The following is a 22,015-nucleotide window of genomic DNA, read 5'->3' as shown; positions in this document are numbered from 1 at the left end:
GAGTATCCTTTCTTGGTATACTGGATATATTGGAAGAGTTTTGTGTTTCTTTGTTTCACTTGCATTTTATAATTCTTCTGCAAAATGGTGAGAAAGAGGTAAGGATATACAAGTAGGAAGGAGACATCAACACAATAATAAAGAAAAACATCCCTTTTTATTTGTAGAACTGTGGAGCATCGCATAAGCATATTTCACACATTGGCAGTAGAGCTGAGGGAGGCTTTAAAGGGGGGAAAAAAAGAAAAATCAAAGTTACATTGCGTTTGTTGCATTAGTTAGAATAGAGGTACTGATTCATAGCATTTGATTGCTTAAGAAGTCTAAAAATATTCTGTTGTGTAGGGTCACATACAGTATATTATTATTAGCATTATATTAGCAGTATATTACCATTATTAGGATTATATGATCCAGTATTGTACCATTATTAGTAATTGTTATACTGTCTATGTAACAGTTTTTCCACATTTTTTTGAGGGACCGGGGTATCTAGTTATTGAAAAGTATAACTGTCACCGTAACTTCCCTTTTATTTATCACAATAGTATGTTTTGATTGTGTCATTGATTGAACTTGCTTTTCAAGGTCAAAACAAGCACAATTTTTCAGAAAGTTCTTAAATTTCTTCATTAAACTTACTTAAGATTTTTTTTTCTTTTCATCTTTTTCCCCTTTTTCCTTTTGTTTTTTCCCTGTAGTCTGGAACTGCATCTTCTTTGTGGTATGGTTGTAATAGAGTGGGTCTGTTACTGTAAATCGGCAGAAACAAACTTTCTAAGCCCTAATTTAAGTTTAGAAAGCAGGCACTTCTTTATTACGGCACTGGATGCACAGGGGATCACTCCACCTAGTATGTGTACCAAGTTGCTCCACTACAAAAATTATATGCAATCAAAATATACATATTCATCACATTTCCGAGAAACAATTAACATATTCATACAATCTCTGAGAACTCATTAATATATGTAAATGTCCGTGATGCATGCACTTTCAAGTACACTGGTGGTCATCCATAGTTGTCCTTACTGTGTCTGCTGGTTGAACCCAGTCCTTGCGCATGCTCAGCTTGGTCACAGAGTTCCAACCCCCCTTTAATCTTGGAACCTCCAGAAGATTTTCTCTGTTTACTAACCAGGCCTACAACTTACCACTTTCTTGACAGGTACAGCAAAGCTACGTTGTTCAACAGTTAGTTTAGGTCATACCTACCATTACACAAATTATCCATCACCAAATACATATTATGGGTTTGATTTTCATTGGTTGGTACCTTGATTACACATTGCTATCAATATCCATATCCAAATAATCAGTGGTTATTTCTATTAATATCTATTAATTTGGTTCTTCATATTTAAATCAAGATGGGAAGGGTAAGGGGGTTTCTAAGCAGTATCACTGGTGCGTAACAAGTTTCTATAGTTACTAGACTCAAACAAAACTTCTCTATTCTATTCTTCATTGTTTCATCTGGGTTCTACTTGTTCCTTGATACAAAACAATAATTACCTAGTGAGGGTTCTATGGTTACAAGTTTCAGACCACACAGTACTCTCTGGCAATTTTACAACAGGCCAGATTTTTCTGCTGAGTTCATCAGTTGTTACATGGACAGAAAAAAAAAGGATCCCATAGAGGTTTAGGGTGATGAGATACAATAACTGGAATGCTTTTTTGAAAATAAAAAAAAATAACCCCCCCAATATTTTGTGTCTATTAACATTTTTTAAATTATTTTTCATATTTCAGTTCATGTGGTAACAGAAGCAATATTATAGTCCTGTTATGTAGATCAGATGATTTATTACTGCATGAGAATGTTTGTGTAGTTTTGTATGAGAAATGATCAGATAAAAATGACAGATTGCTATCTCTAGTACACGCTTCATGTTTTCACTTGAATATTTCTTATGGGTCCTTGAAAAAACGAGCAGTGGTTTAGTTCCCAGTTCACATTTGACTCTTCCTATGTTTTCACTACCATGAAGTGGAGTATGATGATTGATCTTTGCCTTGAGTAACTTCCCAAACATCAGCTGACCTTGTTTGAGCCAACAGTCTTTCCCTTTCCGTTTTTGTTTTACCCATGTGTCCTGTTTTATGTTTGTGTACAGTTACAAAGCAGCTTGAAGTAGGTATACCACTTCTAATTATTTGGTTGAAAATTTAATTGTATTCTGTATTCCCTCTTCTGAGAATGCTGTAATTATCCTGGATCCTCTAAACATCCAGCAGCTATCATTACCAAAGACCTGGTTGTGCATTGTATAGAAAATTCGAACTACCTAATCCCCTGCAGTATGTTAGGATAAACTAATGGAACAGTTCTCTGTTCTTTCACTTTTCCTTTTCCCCATCCACTGAACTTTCTGAAAAAAAAAAAAAAACAAAAAACCAAAAACCCAAAACCAAACAAAACAAACCAAAAACTTCTTCACCTATTACAATATGTTTAATAAAAAAAGAGATTGATGATTATAAAAGTTACAGGAAAAAATCTGTAAGAGATGATTTATTCTCACAAAGCACAGCTCTACTATATCACTACTAGGAGATTTTTAAATACAGAAACATTGGTAACATTGAGATATGCTGCTATTAAGTTATTGTCCTGTTAGTACCTAGAATATCCAGCTAAAGCAGCAGAGGCTTCTGTTTGTTTAATGGTGTTAAACCATAGAAGAAGGCTTCCTGTTGAGTTGTGGATTGCCTAAATAAGAGCTGTAAAACTACATTGGGAAAGAGGCACAAACAGTAACTCAATCAAGATCATATTGCAAAGAGTGAAAGAATAAGAAGTAAAAAACAGATTAAAAAAATAGATTTATTTTCTGAGACAATAAACCAGCATGACTCTTGCCATTTCTCACTGGATGATCCATTCCAGTACTCTCACCTTTAATACTATTTGTTTAATATAAATACTGGCGAAGCTATATAGTAAAGTGAAAGGAGAAAGAAAACATATGCGGATTCTGCAGTTTCCAGAGGGTTTACTCTCTGAATTAGCTATGATATTAAAAAAAATAAAATAAAATAAATCAAGTTTCACTATGAAAACTATTCTGTTTTTTCTTGCACCTCTGCTGTTTTATTTTAGAGTTCTTTTTTTCTCATCCATCTGCTTATATAAAAAACTGTTTTTGTTAAAGATTGTTGTTTGTATCCTTGTTTTTCAACCAAGCAAGTTTAATTAAAGAAAGATTAACTGTTTTCATGGATCCTTCTTTAGTAGATTTTACTTTCTTTTGATGTTTTCCTCATATGACTTGATGCTCAAGCTGTAACATATGCTTATGAATCCTTTCAGGGCTAATTTGAATGGAAAAACAGAAAACAACTTCTAGCTTGAGGGTTAAATTATTGTAAGCAGAGTAACTTTGTTTTGATTGTATTCAACATGGTTTTGTATTTTTGCAGCTTGTCCAAGATTCAGTTATACTAGACAAGGCTAGCAATGTATTTGAAACAGAATGGTTTTCTTGTTCAAAATGTTGCAAAAAAATCACAGCATAATTAGTACTAAACATTCTCCATGTTAATGCTATTTTTCTCCTAATTGAATGGCATAAACAAGTTTCTAGTTAACAGGGCATTGTGAGCAAGTATTTGCTACTTACTCCTCTGGTCTACTCTGATAAGCTTCGGTGGATAACTTGGCCATCTGTGTATCTTTCCTTCTTTCAGATACATTTCAGATGCAGTTAGCCAAACGTTGCTCCCACTGTTATATAGGCAGTGTGCTCAGAACTGAGTTGAACAATGTGTTTGCTCAAGTTTGGGAGCATAACAGGACGTGTGCAGCCAGCATACATCAAAAGCGTGTTTCCAGATGTACTTTGCAAAATACACATCTTGCAGTATATGCAGGCAGGTTCCCAAGCCTGCGTTTCCTCTGCATGACAGGGGACTATTCTGCAAGTGACAGAACCCACTGCTTCTAACAAAACAGTAGTTACAGCAATGGTTGTCCTGCTTCCCCATGAGCACTGCAAGGCTGGAATATGCTCCTAATCTGATTTCAAGTCCTCTATAGCTATGTCCATACAACACTATATGGAGTGCCAGGGACTTTGTCCAGCATGCTGGCCTTATAGTCCCAGGGAATCAGAGATTGAGGACTTAAGTTTTAAATGAGAGTCTGAGAGCAAGGTAAACTGTTTCCATAGATAAAGCCACCAGGTTTGAAAATGGTTGGTTCTTCTACACTTAAAGCCAATTTACAGCACTTTCACAGTGCTAAAGGCCATTTAAAACTTATAAAGTGTTTTCCAGAGTAATTCATATAAATGTCATGCCTACTATATCTTAGATGTATAAAAAGGGATATCCTATTTATCTTTTTTCTATTGTCTACACTTTACCTTGCATTGGAACAGGTCAGTGAGCGTTCAGAAACAGGTAGGTGCTCCATGCTGCTTGAATCCTGAGTAAAAATAATTAGTATTTGGAGAGGTCCTAGACATGTAGTCTGTTCTGCTATCATTCATTGGTAAGTAAGTACAGCCTAAGATGTCTTTCTGAACAGTTCCTTTAAACTTTATAAAAATGTGTTCCTTGATACAAAAGATAAAGTTGTTATTTCAAAGCCAGGGGGCTCTTTTCCTTTTCTTCTTTGGTGAGGGGTAAGAACTGAAAATGATGTAGAATTATGCTAGCATTTAGTTTCCAATCTGTAACAATTAGTGAATTAGAAATTGTTTATAATTTGGAACAGAAACAATTTTTCCCAAAATTTCTGGGAAATTAAAATACTGAAAACAAGTTAGGATCAGTAAACTTTTTTTTTTTTTTAGTTTTCATTCTTTCATTTCTGTATTTATTACAAGTGTATGCAAAATTATATAATAAAAATAAAAATTCTGAGAATTAAGCTTTTTTCTTAGGAAGGCTCACTTCAGGATTTCTTGCAGGAATGGAGGGTCTTTCACCTGGTTTGTATAGATATATAATTGTAAGTACCCTTGAAAAAGACAATGGACAGGAGCTGTTAGTATATTTAGAAGATGATGCTTTTCCATGGGAAGCTTTGATTTCATTGAAATAGTGTATTTCATGGGAACATCATTCCATATGAAAAAATTGTTTAGCATTATTATAAATTACAAAAGTGTGCATTTGATGCATTTATGTTTCATTAAGACAGTGCTAGAAGTGAGGCATGACCTCTTATCACGTTTACAGAGACTGTAAATCACTGAATTGCAAGTCAAGGTTAACAGCACTGTATATGGAAAGAAAAAAAAAGTCCCCATCACTTCAAATTATAGCAATTATATCAGTTTATTTTGTGCTCAGAATAAATTTGACCCATGGATAAGGTTGCAGGTCAAGATTTTAAAAAGAGCCTAAGGGAACACAGCGCTCTCAAACTCGCTGTCATCCAGTGGGAGTTGGAATACATTTAAAATTCCTACCTCAGTGTACAATTTTTTGTTGCTACATTTGAGGTATCCATATTAAAATTCAGTCTGAGATAGTTCTTTTATTAGCTTGTAGGTACAGTATTGCATGCAAACACACAAACAAGGCTGGTGTATGCCCTGGGAAGAGGAGGAGGAATTTTGGAAGCATGCTTACCCCCATATGTTGTTTTTTATCCTACTTAGTTTATGGACTAACAAAACTAACAAAGGAGTGGAGCATGGAAGTATAATGCATTCCACTTTATACTAAAAAAATCACCCTTCCAGTTGCACCACTGTAATTTATAAAACAAGGTGCATGTGTGTACCCTCTTGGACCTGCCATTTGGCTTTACAGATTGCTACTTGCAGTGTTCATTAATCTACCTGCCTGACATCATCCTTTTCAAGCAACAGGTCTCTCCAGTATTGTTGCTTTTGCTAATGCTTATCCTTGTGCTTTCAGTTTTATGGCGATGACGGACATTATATGTGCGTGTAGTGCTCTGACAGAGGGCTGCTACCTGCCATTGCGAACGACAGGCTCTTGCCCTTTTTTGATTGGGAATCTGTTGCAGTCATCAGTGTGACAGCTTCTAAAAGCATCAGTGAGTCAACTAGAAATTCACTGGCCTCGGGTGGAAATAATATTATCTGGGATAATTTCAGATAGCGTGCAGATAACCTGCTTGCTCTTGCAGGCTATCTGATCTAATAAGCAGCTATGCACATGGATAACTTTACAGATGTGCCCAGTTTGTTTCAATAGCACTGCCAATCTGAATAAATAATTCTTGCGTGGGAGCATTTGCGGGATTGGGCTTTTGCTTTACATATGTAAAATAGATTTCAGAAGTATTTCTTAAACACGCGTAAGGTTGATTAACTGTTTAGAAAACACAGCATTGTTTTTTGCAAGTTTGCAGCACTGCAGAAGAGAGTCTATTGTTTAACTTCTTAATCAGACTCTTCTGTGTGGAAAAAGCTGCACATTTTCCATGAACTTTTCATCAAAATTGATGCATTTAGGTCTGTTAGGCAAATAATTAATATTTGCATAAATTTTCGCATGAACTGAATAGGAATAATTAACCTTTGCATGCTGAGAATGATGTTTAATGATACTCCTTAAAATTGAAAGTTAGTTTGTCCCTCTCATTTGCTTCCCAGGAATGTGATAAGTTCTGTAAAGATGAGCTAGAGAATAGCTGAAATGAGGCATCTCTCTCTTTATCTTGTTGTTGAAGCTTTCTTGTCTTCCAATCACTCAAGTTCAAGAAAAAACAGTAAATAAAAAATAAAAACAGTAAATAGTTTCTAAGAAACAGTGTTTATCTCTGGGGTTGGTTTTTTTTAGTGTTTATTTTCAGTGCAAAGGTTAACAGTTGACTGTTGACAGAGGATAGCAGAAATATATTGGAGATTAAACATCAATAATATTGATCTTAAAAATCAGATGGAAAGTATGAAGACATTCATCAGCATAGGATTATCTTATTCCATTGTGTGTTTTACCTTGTATATGTAATTTTTTTTCTCTTCACTGCATATATCCTGGATGGCGATTGTTCCAGCATCTCAGACAAATTCTAAATCTTGACCATATGAAGTATGAGGTAAACATCAGATTTAGTTTCATTAGAAGTGTAATAATTTTGTAAGAATGTAATATTCCTGTTAGCATTATTATTGATTTATCATTCTTTCTCATTCTTTCCTTTTATTCCTTTCAGTAGACTTCGCAAAAGAAAAAAAACATTCTGTTGCATTTGTCTCTGTAATAGTATAGGATTATTCATTAGCTGTTTCAGTGGAACCCTTGACAAATTTTAATGCACCCAGTAATTCTATCCAAATGAAAGATTATTTTTTTTGTGTGCACGCAGTCAAAGTCTTAACTCAGGAAAGCAGCTCAGAAGTTATATTATACTATGCTATAACATGAAATAAATATAAAACACTTATAAAATGCTTGAAAAGAGAAAAATGTAAGTTCATAAAGGGGAATGCAATGGAAAAAATCCTGCCCTCATTGTAATCAGCAACAAAACTACTGGACAAGGGAATCTTATGATTTTTGTTTTAATGCAGGTTTAAATTGTGTTCATTTGGGATTAGGTTTCCGTAGAGCTTATTCAGGTCAACTACCAGTTGTAGTTATCTTGTAAATCTGAACCTGCTGAGGCCCAGATGTAGGGCACAGTGTGTAATAAAGACTTTAGATTAGAGACACAGGAAAAAGCAGTCATGCGAGAAGCAAGTTGCTATGAGGTTCATTCCTTTAAATAAATGATTGTGCTTTTATCCCCAGTTTCATGATTGCTTCCTTGCAATACAGATGATTTTCAAAAGTTAAGAAGTGTAAAGATACCACACCCTGTACAGAACCGAGGATCATTTGGATCTGAAGTGCCGGCTACGTAGGAAGTGCAGGCACTGTGGTCTAAATCCTGTTCAAGTCATGTTAGTTCATCTTTTCAAAGCAAGATACTTCGGTTCTTGAGCGGTCTTAACAGGCTTCATAAATAACCTGGGTTAGCTATTTATTTCTGTGGAATGGAGGTACACTGGACATGTCATAAAGTTCTTATTAGAGCATGAACTCTTTGTTTTATAGAGCTAAGATACGTCAAATGACGCATTCTGAATTCTATTTGGTACAGTTATGATAAATACTATTTCCACTTTTTATTCTTAAAACAGTCTGCTCACCTCTTAAACTCCTTTCCTTGCCATCAGCAAAGCTTCCTTTTTGGGTCTTTTATTGATCTGTGATGACTCATTCATAACTTGTGCTGCTTCTGTTTGCCCTGGCTTCTCTGGCCCTTGCACTGACACAATTTGCTCATGACTCTGATTTTGCTTTTTGCACCTAGTAGCAGTTTGTAGCATTACTCATATTCACATGGTACTCCTGTAAATGCTGATGAATAGGGATCTTATGTTCTACGGGCAGTGAAAAAGGAAGTGTATATATGTATACATTTGACTAACACACTATTAGCTGGTGTAGTATCATTTTTAAACAATAAAAAAGTATGAGCATAATTGAAATGATACGTCATTTGTCTGAGCAAAACAATTGATGAGGAATAATAACTTGCAGTATGTTACTACTTGTCTGTACTTCGTGGAGCAGGTTCTGCTAGGCAAGGTGACCCTTATGGCTGTCATTTCTGGCCCGTAATGGTGGTGGCTGTCTTCCAGCATGTCAGTTCCACTAAGTCACGTGCTTAAAATCAGACATGCAGTATGTAGCTGGATGTGCAGATGGATCCTTCCCTTACTGAAGTTAGCTTTTATCCAAACAAGGGCTTGTTCTGAGGCATTATGCTCACAAAGTAATGAGTTGCATAAAGAGAATTGAGGATACATCTTTGGTACATTCAACATGTGTCATTAAAATATGCTCTCTCTGAAATTTAACAGACTCTATCTTTAAAATACCAGTTGGCAGCAGAAGAACATTGTATAAAATCATTTGCCCTTTTACAGATATCAAAATGGCCTAAATATGTTACAGCCCTTTCAGAAGTCACATTGTAGAACGTACAAATATGTAGCTTTATAATGGCTTAAAAATGTCAGCTGTTGTGAACTTTTTAAGTCAAGAATATGTAGTATGGGCAGACTGCTCTGTTTTCATGTAAAACTTTGCAACAGTAGTTGGCTTTTCAAATGAGGTTTCCCATGTTCGCTTTTCAAGACAATTATTTTCTTTGCTTTGATGAGTACAATAGCTATAAGTTTTCATCTCGAAGTAACTTATTTTTAATGCAGGGGCTACACCAGGTGCAGTCCCTTTAGTTTCACCATTCTTTTGGAAAGTAGAGTAAGGCTTTACATTTTTACAAACTGTAATCGTGTTTGTTTAATTGTCTGCTTTCTTAAGTGACTTCTGAGTATTCCCCAAGCAATAAGCACTGCAAATTTATGAAGACTTTGCCTCATAATTTTTTATCTTTTCTGTATTATGCAAGTGACATGTAGCATTCTGCAGTACATGATAATGATTAACTTCAAAAGAAGTCATCATAATATGGATAGTTTATTGTATCTGAAACTGGGAAAAAAAAACAACTACAGGAAAACAAAGGCAAGTTGATACCTCTGGCTTGAAATAACACTGTCAAAGCACTTCCATTATAATGGTGTTGCGGTGAAAAGCCGAAATCAAGCCGTTCTCGCATCAATGGATTTATTTTTTTTTTTAAGAGATAACCAGACTTTTTTTTGAGAAAACTTGAGAAAAATGCTTGTATAGGGCAGGTCATTGTGTTGCTTTGGTTTGCTTTGTGTAGAGTTACTAGTTTTGTTTTAAATGCAATTTTCAACTCTAGGTACAGGCTTCTTCTACATACAGTATGTATTCTACGACGTATTATGCAGCAAGAAATCATTCATTTTAGTTAAATGAGCACTTAGGGCAAGAACAGACAGAATACTAAGAATATACTTGGACTTAAAAATTTTGTGGTTGACAGTTGTATCCTTTAGGTTAGCCAAAATTCCAGAATTTTCTTGACTCTTCTCTGTGAAAGCAAGTAATTCTGTAATCTAATGTACCTTGGATGTTAAAAAATGAGAGAATAAGAAACACTGAAAATGTTTTAAGGGTTGGGGTGATAATTCATTGGTGTTGGTTGTGGAAGGAGGTAGAGAGGATTTGTGGAAACATTTGGAAAAGTCCTTTTGGCTAACATCTAGATATCCATGAGGAGATGCCAGGAAAAGTTTCAGCTGTGGTATTAGGCTAGAGTTAATTTCAGTTAGCCGGAAACACCAAGGTGAGGTTGAAAGTTTCCCCGAAAATCTTCCCCAGCTGGTTCACAGAGCTGAGTGCATTCACAGACTAATTTACCTCGTTTGCACTCCAGCTCACTGGGGGAGCAATATTTCTTTTCCTCAGATTATATGAGGAGGTTAGGATGATTCACTGATTAACCTAGTTACCTCCATTCAAAGTTGCATAAGACTAATCAAGGTCTCCATTACGTGGCCTCTTCTGACTGTAACAAGGGTTAAAGCTCTCTTATGTCCCTCAGTCGTTTTTACCCTTAATGGACCACTGGAGTGGGAGAGAGGATCTTGTTATCTTTTTGTACATCTGGGAGGTCAGGACATAATGGATAAAATCCAGGTAGTAACACAGGTTTCTGAGTGCTTTTTGTAAAGTTGCTTTGCTATTTTAGAAAGTAACTGGTGTTTTTTTTCTGGAGTCTGATTTTCATTGATGTTATGCAGTAATGATTTCAGTGGCTTCAATCTACTCCTTAGTCAAATAACATTAAAAAGATGAGTAAATCTGAGGGGCTTTTTCAGAAGCAACACACAAACCACAGTTGTATTGTTGGCATTATAATCATTGCAGCTACAGATCCAGAATAAACAGAAGTAAATCTGTGCAATCACTGAAGCCAATATTGTTGTCTCATGTACACAGTGAAATACATGTGTCTGGCCAAATGTATTGTGAAGCTGAAAGCAATCTCAGGTGGAAGAATCTGCTTTCAAATAGTTTTTCTTACTCATGGTAATTGTATATTTATTTTGATCGGTCTCTGACTTCATCATTCTGAAATATATTTTTACAGCTGTTATTTTTATTTAAAAATTAAGATAATTTTCAAGATCAGTTTAACTTTTAAGTTATTTAGGCCTAGATACTTTTCTGTAGTTCAGAAAATTCCTAATTTTGCTGGCTAAATCACTTTGGAAAGTTCTGTCCCTAGAGATAACATGACTCCAAAAGATGCAGTATTCTGTTACAAATCTGCAACAGAAACAATACTTTTCCCACAACTCTGTTCTTTTTTTTTCTTTTTCTTTTGCTAACTGACAAGACAGCCAAATGAGAAAGTGTCAGGAGACTTAATTCCAAAGTTTGAGGGTTTTTTGTGGTGCTTCTAGTTGAAGTACAATTGATGATTTGTCCCATTGGCCTGAGGCATTAGCTAATTCATCATGACTAGTCTTTGTGTAGCAGCACTGGCTTTTCTCTCTTGGTGTGATTGGGTGAGTTGATATTAATAGTGTTTTCAAATATACCAAAATATCTAAGTTTTCTGTAAAATGGTGATGAAAGACAGCAAATGCACCTATATAAAGGTCAAAATTTATCTTTCTATGTTTTCACTCATTATGGGTACTGGTACAAATACTAGCTTATAGATGTTCCTTTTGGTGTACTTTGGGAGCTGTGTTAATGCCTCAGCCCTGTTTTTACCAAGATTGTTTCTCTCATCTGCAGAGACGCACCTGAGGCCTCCAGAGGCAGTGATGGCCTCCTGTGGGAGTTCCTCCACGGTGTAACAGGTTGTGGTGTCTCAGCTTTCATTCCTTCCAATTGTTTCCTTTTGAATCATTATTAGAGCTTGTTCCAGTGTAACAATCAGTCAAGAACTACTGAATTCCTCCTCTCTTTTGAAGTACCACATTCATATAGATCCTCAACTTAGTCACCCTTCTGTTTGTGCTCCTTTTACATGAACGGTCCACATTTAAAGATTAAAAAAGGCAGATTACTTTTCCAAGGATTTTCAGTCCTAAGATACATGTATTCCTGAGAAACTAAGGTAGAAGAAGAACAAGGACCACGTGCCCAAGAGGAGATGAACCAGTAGACACTGAGGATAGTTCCTGTCACAAGCAGAAATGCTTTTTAGATCCTAAGATCCCAAGAAACAGACTTTATAGTTTTTGACCTCCTACTGTTACAGAAACAGTACACTCTTTTGGGGAATCCTCTGTGTGTGAAGTTCTAAGCAGTCTGGTTAAAATTAGGAGAAGGCCAGAGAGACCTCTCTCTCTAATTTTCGGGAAATTCAAAGTATCCAATGCTTAAAACCTTTAGAGCAGATTAAAAAACAGGCAAATGACCACGTGGGCAGTGCTGTTAGCCTCTTGAATTTTCAGATTTCCTATTTTATTTTAAAACCTTAGCCATAGGTCTTCCTTTATTCATTTTGAGGGGTGACACAGCATGCATCTAGCAGTGCTAAGGAATAATAATTACAAACAAAAGAATGCTAAATGGTCAAGGTCTCTGAGTTACTGTGCAGGGAGCCTGTCAGTATATATGTATGTATACTCTTATCATTTTTGCAGTGGTTGATCTTTTCCTACATGCATTTCTTAGGACATCTCAGTATGGATGAGTACTGACAGTTACATACCTAATTCAGTCAATCAGAAAGAAGCTTCAGTCTGTAAGCATTTTAACTGTTAGTGTAGCTCTGTCCTGAACTTCTGCATCTCTCTGGTGAACTCCTTAGGTTGGGCTTAAGGCAGAGTTCACGTGTTTACTCAGCTTCTGGGCCAGTAGTGGAGCTTTTCCAGATGTTGCCAGTCTGGAGAGTTTTGCTGTCCCTTGGACTGGCATCTGGCTTCGAGTTGCTGAGTGGTTCAGAGTTTGGCAAACTGTTCCTAGGGGTGGATCTACGTTATCAACTCAGCTGTGCCAGGGTCTGCTGAATTAAATTTCCATTTACTGGGCTTTAGTTTGTATCACAGAACAGTTTGGGAGTGCCTGAACTGTGCTTGCTTTTTGTGTGAATCTAAAGCAAAAGTGGCACTTCTGGAGTGAGCTTGGTCACCTTCAACTGCTGGTGAGAGTTCCTTCCCTGCACCCAGTCTGGAGCTAGTCTGAAGTACCCTTCCCACTCTTCATCCTTCCACCCCCATATCAACGTAGTACTGATGTTAGATCCTCAGCACCAATTGTTTCTCCAACACCCCTAGCTTTGTTGTGCTGTGCTACTTTGTAATGTAGACACAGTCAAAATTGGGATCTTCAGAGCTGTTATATGGCCTTATTGCCGCAAACATTATCAAGCTACTGAAGAGGCTTGCTTGAAGTGGGGAAGAGAGATTCTGGAGGGAGGCATTGCTGATTATTTAATGGTAGGTTCCAATTGTGTGCCTGGACTTCTTGGCAAGATCTGCTTTTGCTGTGATAGGGAGCCAGATGAACATTGAAATGAGCGACTTAAATTTAGGATGTAAATTGTAAAGGCTGTGCTGCTTCTTATCAGTGGTTCAACCATAAGCTGAACTGGGACTTAGATAATTTCTGAAATACAGAGGATACCTGACAGTTGAGAGAGTAAGCAGAAAAGACTAGTGGCTACATACATGTGAACAGACAGTCTCACTGATGCAAGTTTTCTAGTTAATTTGGTCATAATTCAGTTTTTGGGGGAATATCAGCGTACAACAGGACTGCATGGGCTTCTTCTATCATTTTCTTAGAAAGGCATTTTCAGTTCCAAAGATAGTGTAATTTTTAGCTTTCATTGTCTAGAAAGTGTGAAGTTCTATGAGAAGGAGAATAATGAAAGGGTTTAATTTCTCACTGAAGCTGATGCCTGTGATAGACTTGCCTAATGGAAACAAGGCATTTTGCTGGAAGCTGAGATTTCTGAGAGAGATGATTGTTCTGAAAGAGATGATGGTCTCTGCTCCAGAACTGGAACATTTGGATAAATCAAGTTAGCTACAAAATGTATCTTGCTATTTATTTTTTTTTGTAATTGTAATTCCAACAGGCAAGGCCCTAAATGAAATAATTTCTTGTACTAGACACAGAAACATAGCCACTTTTTAAATATTTTCAATATAGTAACAGTGGGACAAGCCTCAGTGTAGTGAATTGTTTATTCATTCGTGTATTTTTAATAATTTATTATTCTGAAGTCATGTTTTATAATCTGGCATGGTTCTTTAATATTTATAAAATGTGCCAAAGTGGATGTTAAAAATACATAATTAGAACTAAAAATTGGTTTTGGCCTATTTATTATTTTCATATTGACTTCCTGTTGCTTTTTAAATTCATAATAACAGTAATGTAATGTTAAGACTGAAATTTATTCTAAAAACTTTCTAAGATGCTTACTCAAATTATGTATAAATATATGTCAGTCTACATAAATAGATGCAAAACAAAGTGCAAACTGGCCATACTGTTTCATATCCAAACTTCAGAAGACAAAACTACCTGTTCTTGTGTCCTGTAGAATGAAGCGGAGAAGAAACTGAACAGTCTTGTGATTTTTTTTAAATTTTGAATAACTGTGTTTAATTTCACCTAGGTGTTGCTGAACTTGAATTATACTCCAGGACCATTGCAGTGCATTTAAAAACACTAGTTTTGTTTCCTTTCACTTAGAAAAAAAACCACAAATAAATAAGCCCCCCTCCACCTCATAGCTTTATTATTTTATTCATTCAGAAACTGTCTAAAAATAACAGCTTTTAGCAGCAGGAAATAAAAAGACATTTCTAATATTCCTGATTGTTTACTTTACAAAACAGAAATAAGCAGCAATTCAATGAGTCTACAATTTATTTTTGTCTGATTGTTGAAAGTTTATGGTTACCAACCTTAAGAACAAGTTTGGATCTTGGCATACTGTAAGCTCCTGTTAAAACATATATTACCGTAAATATGGATTGTGGTTATACAGTCATGACAACTCAGAATGCGAACAGGGATGCTGTTGGTAGAATATGATCTCTATATATCAAAGGCAAGCAAACTTTGCACAGTATTTTTGGGAACTTCTGAAGTGTGAGGCAGTATCTCAGCTGGCATAACTTGTCATGGCTCAGCTTACAGATCAGAAAGGACCAGGATCAGCAGTGCATTTCTGTCACTAAATATGAATGATTTATTTAAATGCATGAAGTCACAGGAAAATGATAGGAAGCAAGTACTAGGGCATGTAGTGATAGGACGAGGGGGAATGGCTTTGAACTGGAAGAGGGTAGGTGTAGATTAAACATTAGGAAGAAGTTTTTCACTTTGAGGGTGGTAAGGCACTGGAACAGGTTTCCCAGAGAGGTTGTTGAGGCCCCATCCCTGGAGGTGTTCAAGGCCAGGCTGGACGTGGCCTTGGACAACCTGGTCTGGTGGGAGGTGTCCCTGTCTGTGGCAGGGAGGTTGGAACTCGATGATCTTCACGGTCCTTTCCAACGTAAACCATTCTATGATTCTGTGAAGTATCACACAGCAGAATGTGAGGTCCTTCCCATTGGATTAGCCTTGTATGGGAACTCTGGCAATGCCGCAAAGCCATCCTGGCTCAGCCCCTCACACAGGAATGACGAAGTTTTAATGACTGGAGCTCTTCTACTGACAGAGTTGGTGAATCAGTTGTTTTCAGCTCTAAGACTGCAAAGTAGCAGTTGGTAGCAAAGACCAGCAGGTATGAAAGCACAAGAGCCATCTGTTTAAGTGAAAGAAATAAGGGTGCAATCCAATGAGCTAAATAACCTGTGCACCATCAGTGGCGGCACACAGATTGCCAAGGTGCACATTTAAAGTAATGCATTAGTGACTGAGGTGTCTATCAGCTACAGATGTGTTGACAGAAATAGCAACTACGTAATATTAGGGAAATGGATTTCACCAACTTTTTATTTGATTGTCACTTAGTAAGTGAGTTTGCTTTTTCTTCTTTGCTGAACGTATATTTCCCATGTAGGCTTTCTGCATTTCATTTATGCTTGCCTTTGGCTTATCAGAAGGCTGGCCTAGCCACCGGAGTATCACCTTTCAGAAGTACATCATCAGCTGAGACCCCTCATTCCTTTAGAATAGGAATACTGGGGTAGTGGCAGAGGCTAAAATTGACAGACACGGCTTTTCAGTTGCTTTGGGATTTTTCGTAACAGTGACCACAAGAATCTGTTTCATACTTAGGTGAATCATAAAGCACTTTAGGCAATCTGGTGATGTGAAAGCAGAAAGCTCGTCATTATATATTGCTGTGTACCGTCTAGCGCTCTGCAGTAACCAGAGAAGCGCAATGAAGTAAGCTGCTGCTTTTTGCTCTCTTCATGAACAGAAGCTAATGTATCATTTCCCTCTGGCTTGAGCTGGTAATTTTTCTCTTTTACTACCATAAATAAAGAACTGAAGAATTTTCAAGAAATATGGATTCAGCACTTGTTGAAATGAATGGGACCATTTCTTCGGACATCTCCAGTGAGCTTTGGATCATGTAAGTGGTTCTCATCTGAGATAAAGCATTGGCTTAGTGTTCTGTCTCTCAGTTTTGCTCGCTGGCTTCCCTTTTCTCCTTAATACAAAAGTATATCGAGCAGCTTGGAAACCTATTAAAAAATAATAAGAAAATCATCAAAAAAATGGCAGTTCATTAAGAATGCTGTTTGATGGGTTGGGGATACGTATTTTGCATAACAGGTTAAACTTTCAGGAGGGCGGTTATTAGTTATTTTGGATGGATTTACTCACAGTGTCTATGCTAAACTGTCCAGGTACTGATGGCATGTGTTTGATTTAGTGCCTTCAACTCCAGTCCTTCTCTACCATAAACAGTTTCCAGATTTTAGTTCAATTTTTTCTCATAAAGTAGTGTTACTGCAAGGTTAGCCTGCTTGTCTTAGATCATGAATGTACCCTGTTTATTAGTGGACCAGATGCAGCTACTATGTTTTGTTAGATATGCTGATGAAGTACATCTTTATTTCATATATGTGTAGCAACTATGGGCCCAATAACAAGATTTGAAGATCTCCTTCCCAGTTCAAAATCCATTTGACGCTGAATAACAAGAGGGATCTTGAGTGCAGATTAGGATAAAACTACGTATATGTGCTTATGAGCGTGTGTTGCTGCGTGCCTACACATATTGTCTTGACTTTAAATGCTATCTTGTATAATACACTGTAGATCATTCTTCAAGAACAAATTATAGTTGGAACTTCTACACACATCATTATATTGGTCACAGATGTTGACTATTAAACAAAGAGCATATTTCACTCCCGAAAGGAAGTTGTAGGTTACAAAACATATACAAGAAGTGTACACATTGCAGTATGTGATTGAGGGTTAGTGTGACATATTAACAAAAGTTTATATCTATTTTGGAGTACTCACCTTCAAGTGGTTTGGATTTCACTGATTGCGAGCTAAAAACTGTTGGGCTGCTTCTGCGACCTTGTGTGTCATATACAAGCTTCTGTGGCTGTTCAAAAGGGGGAAGATAAAGGGGGAAGATTGTGTCTGTAATTCAGTGTTGGGCTGTTTTCTTTCTGAACAAGCTGAATTTCTGTATGTGTTAGGTCTCCTGAGTAAAAATTATACACCCGTATAGTTTGAAATAGTATGTATAAAATATATATAGTTGTACTGAACTTCTGTATTCTTTAGCAGAATAAAAGTGCTAGTACTAGTAACTACATAGAATTTAGCAGGTAATTGAAGAAGTGGGATGATTCAAAATGGTCAGAAGATAATCTTCCCATTTGTATTTCTGGTACGTTAATTTTTTAAGCATAAAGTAACAAGTAAACGTTGTTTAGTTAGTGCCTCTTTTTGAACCTCATCATGCACTTTCTGCTGCACTCCCACATTAAGACCTCAAGGGGAATCAGATAATGCTCAGGTAACCAGGGTACATCTAACGTACTTAGAATTGCAAGAAAAAAATAGAACAAGCAAATGAAAAGAGTAGAAAAGAGAAATAAAGTTATTCTTATGAATTTATAAAATACAGTAGACTGTATCGTGTATGTGAAATTAACACCCAGAAAACACCATTTAGAGAATAAATGGTACGGACAGTTTACAGTTACCAGCCAGACCATCCGTCTTTCTCGTCAAAGAAAAGATCAAATGAAGAATGAGCACATGTTGAAATTGTAACTTATGGACTACTAATACTGCTTTTTCCCATTTTGTCTTTCATAGCACGGCAGAGGAAGTAGTTCATTCTGACCATACTGTTTGAAATAAGGTGCTTGGTTTTGTTTTGGTTGTTTTCTTTTTTTTTACTTCTATCATGTGTGTAAATAAATGTGGAAGATGTAGTACTTTTTTGTGGTCTAGTTGCCGTAGCTGATGGTAGAAAGCAGAATAGGAACAGATTGAGGTAATAAGAAAAAATTGATCAAATTTGAAAGTGTCTCCGTCTCCAAACAAGAGAAACCTTGTTTCTTTCAGAGGGGATAGATGTACTCCTATTATTGATTGTGATCGCAAAAATAATGAGTCTATCTGCCTCCACTACTTTGAAGATTATGGGAAATGATTGCAATAAATCAGTAATACTGTTTGTGTTTCAGGAAGCTGAAAATAATACTATATCACTGACAGAATTTCTTATTTCAAAGCAGTGTATTATGTGTCTATTAAAAAATAATGCTAACCTGACCTGAACAAGATATTCTAAGTCCAGCTGGTTGAAAATCAATGTGACCCAGAGTAATTATAACAGAATATTGAATTTTGGAATTCTCTCAGTTCAAGTCTTAATAATGTCATATTGTGATAACAGAATATGAACAGGGCGAATAAAAATGTATAGTTTTGCTGAAGTGTTAAAAATGAAAAATGTTACTGGCATTACTGTAACTCAGATATAATGTTAGCACTTAAGACACCTCATACCACAGCAGGATAATAGCCCAGAGACAGTTTGCGTGGCTAATGTGTTACCAGCACCATTATCTCACCTTAAACAGGCTGATTCATCTATAGCTATAACCATAACGGGAAGATTTTCCTGTTTATTTTTGTTGTACCAGAGGCATCAGCTCTGTTCTATTTACAGTCATTCCCAAGCGGGTTATAGCATATACAGCCTTAATGCTGTTTTCATATGTTAAAAAAAAAACAACAACAAAACACCAAACCAAAACCCAGAAAGGTTGCCAATGTTTCTTTAGTTATTATTCCTTCTGTTGTCATTATAGCTAAAAAAAAATTAGGCTTACTTTGCTTTCATACTAACAGTATCTTTGGCCTGGCATTCCATCTCTACTTCTAATTCTACATCAATAATTCTTTGCCAGTTAATTGTAATCAAATCTGCACCAGGTAAGCATGATAGCCATTGGCGTACTGCTGTTAGTACTGGTAGTAACTTTGTGATAACTTTAGCATCTCATTGTTTGCTGTGAACTAGCATTTGCACTGCCTTCACCACATTGGTTGTATTTCTCCAGTGGTTTACAATGCTGCTGACATGAGCTTCCAAATGTCATGAGTATTGTCTCCTAAACTATTTACTAATATTTCTGCATCAGTGCCATTAACTATTTCTTTTTACTGTCCCTGTCTTCTGACTTTGGCCTTGTGACTGTGGATTGTGCTCAGATCAATGATCAAAGGCCTGAGCAGCAATAGAGTATTATGAAATACTGCATAACTGGGTTAAGTTAAAATAGAATTTTAAAAAGCAGTGGGTATGTTTCTGCTCCAGCCTTCTCACAGAAAATGATAGGTACTGCAACAACAAGCCAGAAAAAATATGGCTGCAATGTGTTTAAATGTGTCACATTCACACATTGTGAACACATATTGAAATGTGTTTCTATTACAGTATCTGTGAGCCATTGGTCTTGTATATGTGCACATATAAAATTATACAGCAGCCGTGCTGCAGTTGTCCACACTTGGCAGTTGCATTGATATGATATCCAGTGGTGGGTGCACCTTTCAGCCTTAGAAAGTTTAATGAATGTATATCTGTATCTGGGTACCAGAAAGAAATGTTTTGCTGGTATTATCAGATATTGGCAATTTGTAACTGAATAAATCATCACTGACCATCAGCGGGGTGATAGACAATAGGATGTAAATTGTCTACTAAGATTTGTGGAGAAGACTTGAAAGACACTGACTTAAACAATAGTATAATTTGCCAGCAAGTTGTGATATGATCTTTAGCAGAAAGAGCTAAATATTTTCACAACTCAAATCATCGTGTACTGCGCTATTAAATTAAGGAGTATGCTTGTCAGACTGGCTGGCTTGAGAGAGAATTGTAGTGAATACCAGAAAATACTGTTACCTTCCATTTAATTTCTTTATTAGCGTAGCCCGCATATTATAGGTGATTTACACAGCCTCCTGCAAGCTCAGAATGAAGGTGGAAGGCAAATTAGCATTTGGTTTGGGGACGCTTACAAAACTTTTTTCCAAGTATTCTGTGTCCTCACAGATAAAAACACTATATTGGTTCTATCTTTTTCCGTAAGTTTGTTATTACTGTTTTTTTCTAGTATTAGTTTAGCAGTATTGACTGCACATCACTGTGATTTTATAGAACAGCATCAAATGCTTTTAAGAATTAAAAATCAAATGCAGCAGGTCAGAAATGCATTGCAGCTCCATTTGTACTCTAGTGAAGAAAAAATTGAGAACATTTTATCCCAGTACCAATCTGAAAATAAATAAATAAGTAAAGCAACACAGAAACACCATCACAGCTGTTAGAGCTGTTCTGTGGAATGCACAACTTAGGCAATCCTTCTTACATAATTTAAAGTACTGGACCCTCAAGCAAGATACTGTGAAAATTCACACCTTGTTTCCTAGAGAAAAGTAAGGCAAGTAAGAGAAATACTTGCTGAGCAAGAAATAAGAGCCAAGACAAATGGTGATACTCCCTTCCTGTAATGGATTTTAAGGAGAATCAGTGGTATGGAAGGACGCTCAGATACTCTTATTAAAAAAAAATATATATATACACATAGTTAGGAAATATATATTTATGTGTAGTGTCTCTTTAGATAGGTCTGTATGAAATTTCATCTGATACCTATGAACTGTATTCTGAGGTTATAAAGTCCAGTGGAGAACTCTTACCTGAAATACATGGTCATAGTGGTGTTATCTATGCCCAAAGCTTTTTGTTTGTTTCTTTTTAAACTTGCAATTCACTTTTGCTGCTTTGTTGAATACTTGGAGAGAGACCTTTGGATCTTCAAGACAGTTATGTTCAAAACTGTAGCTTTAGTTTTTCTATTTTCTTTTTAGGTTTCCTGCTTTTTTTCAAGTCAGCTTAATCATTATTTTACATCGCCTAATATGTTGCCATTTCACAATACTAATCACCCAGCAGCACAACCAAAATAATAGGTCATGACATTTCTGCTTCTCAGTCAAGGAAGTGAAAAATAAGCTGATCTAAATCCTAAGAAGTGCTATCTTAAAAATAAATAATTAAATCAAAGGAAACTTGTATGACATCAACTAACCATATAGTAGAGAGAAAAAAAATAATAAAGGATCAGATGAAAAAAAAGTTAAAGCTGCATTTAAAAAGGAAAGAAAATATGTTGATATTTGCATAATGAATAAAAAAAAAAGATATTTTTCTATTTAAGGATGTGGAAGAAAATGAGATGTTCATCAAATTGGAATTGTCTGTTCATTTGCTCATCCTTTTTTTTTTTTTTTATCATCTTTGCTCAGTTTAATGAAGGAAAACACCTTAATTTTAACATAGTTGGATCCCATCCCTTGTGTTTCATTCTAATTACTTTCTGTGTAGAAGCCAGTCAGGAGACTTAAATGGTCTCACAGAGATACTAGTGAAGGCAGCCAGATGGTGACATCTGCTCCAAACTAATACTAGAATTTCAGCACTGAAGATGTTTTTAAAGAATATATATATTTCATTTAGTATGCAAGTTATATGTAGCTTTATATATTATAATAAGAAATTTTTTATTATGCAATCTAAGATCTGGAGTTTGGGTATTAATAGTAGAAGACATTTTAGGTATGAGTAGTACAGAAATAAGCCAGTCTAATTAGTAATCTTGAAGATGTGGTTGGTAACTGT

Source organism: Charadrius vociferus, unplaced genomic scaffold, assembly GCF_000708025.1.
Source record: "Charadrius vociferus isolate BGI_N301 unplaced genomic scaffold, ASM70802v2 scaffold234, whole genome shotgun sequence".
NCBI lineage: Eukaryota > Metazoa > Chordata > Aves > Charadriiformes > Charadriidae > Charadrius > Charadrius vociferus.
This window is presented reverse-complemented; position numbering follows the sequence as displayed.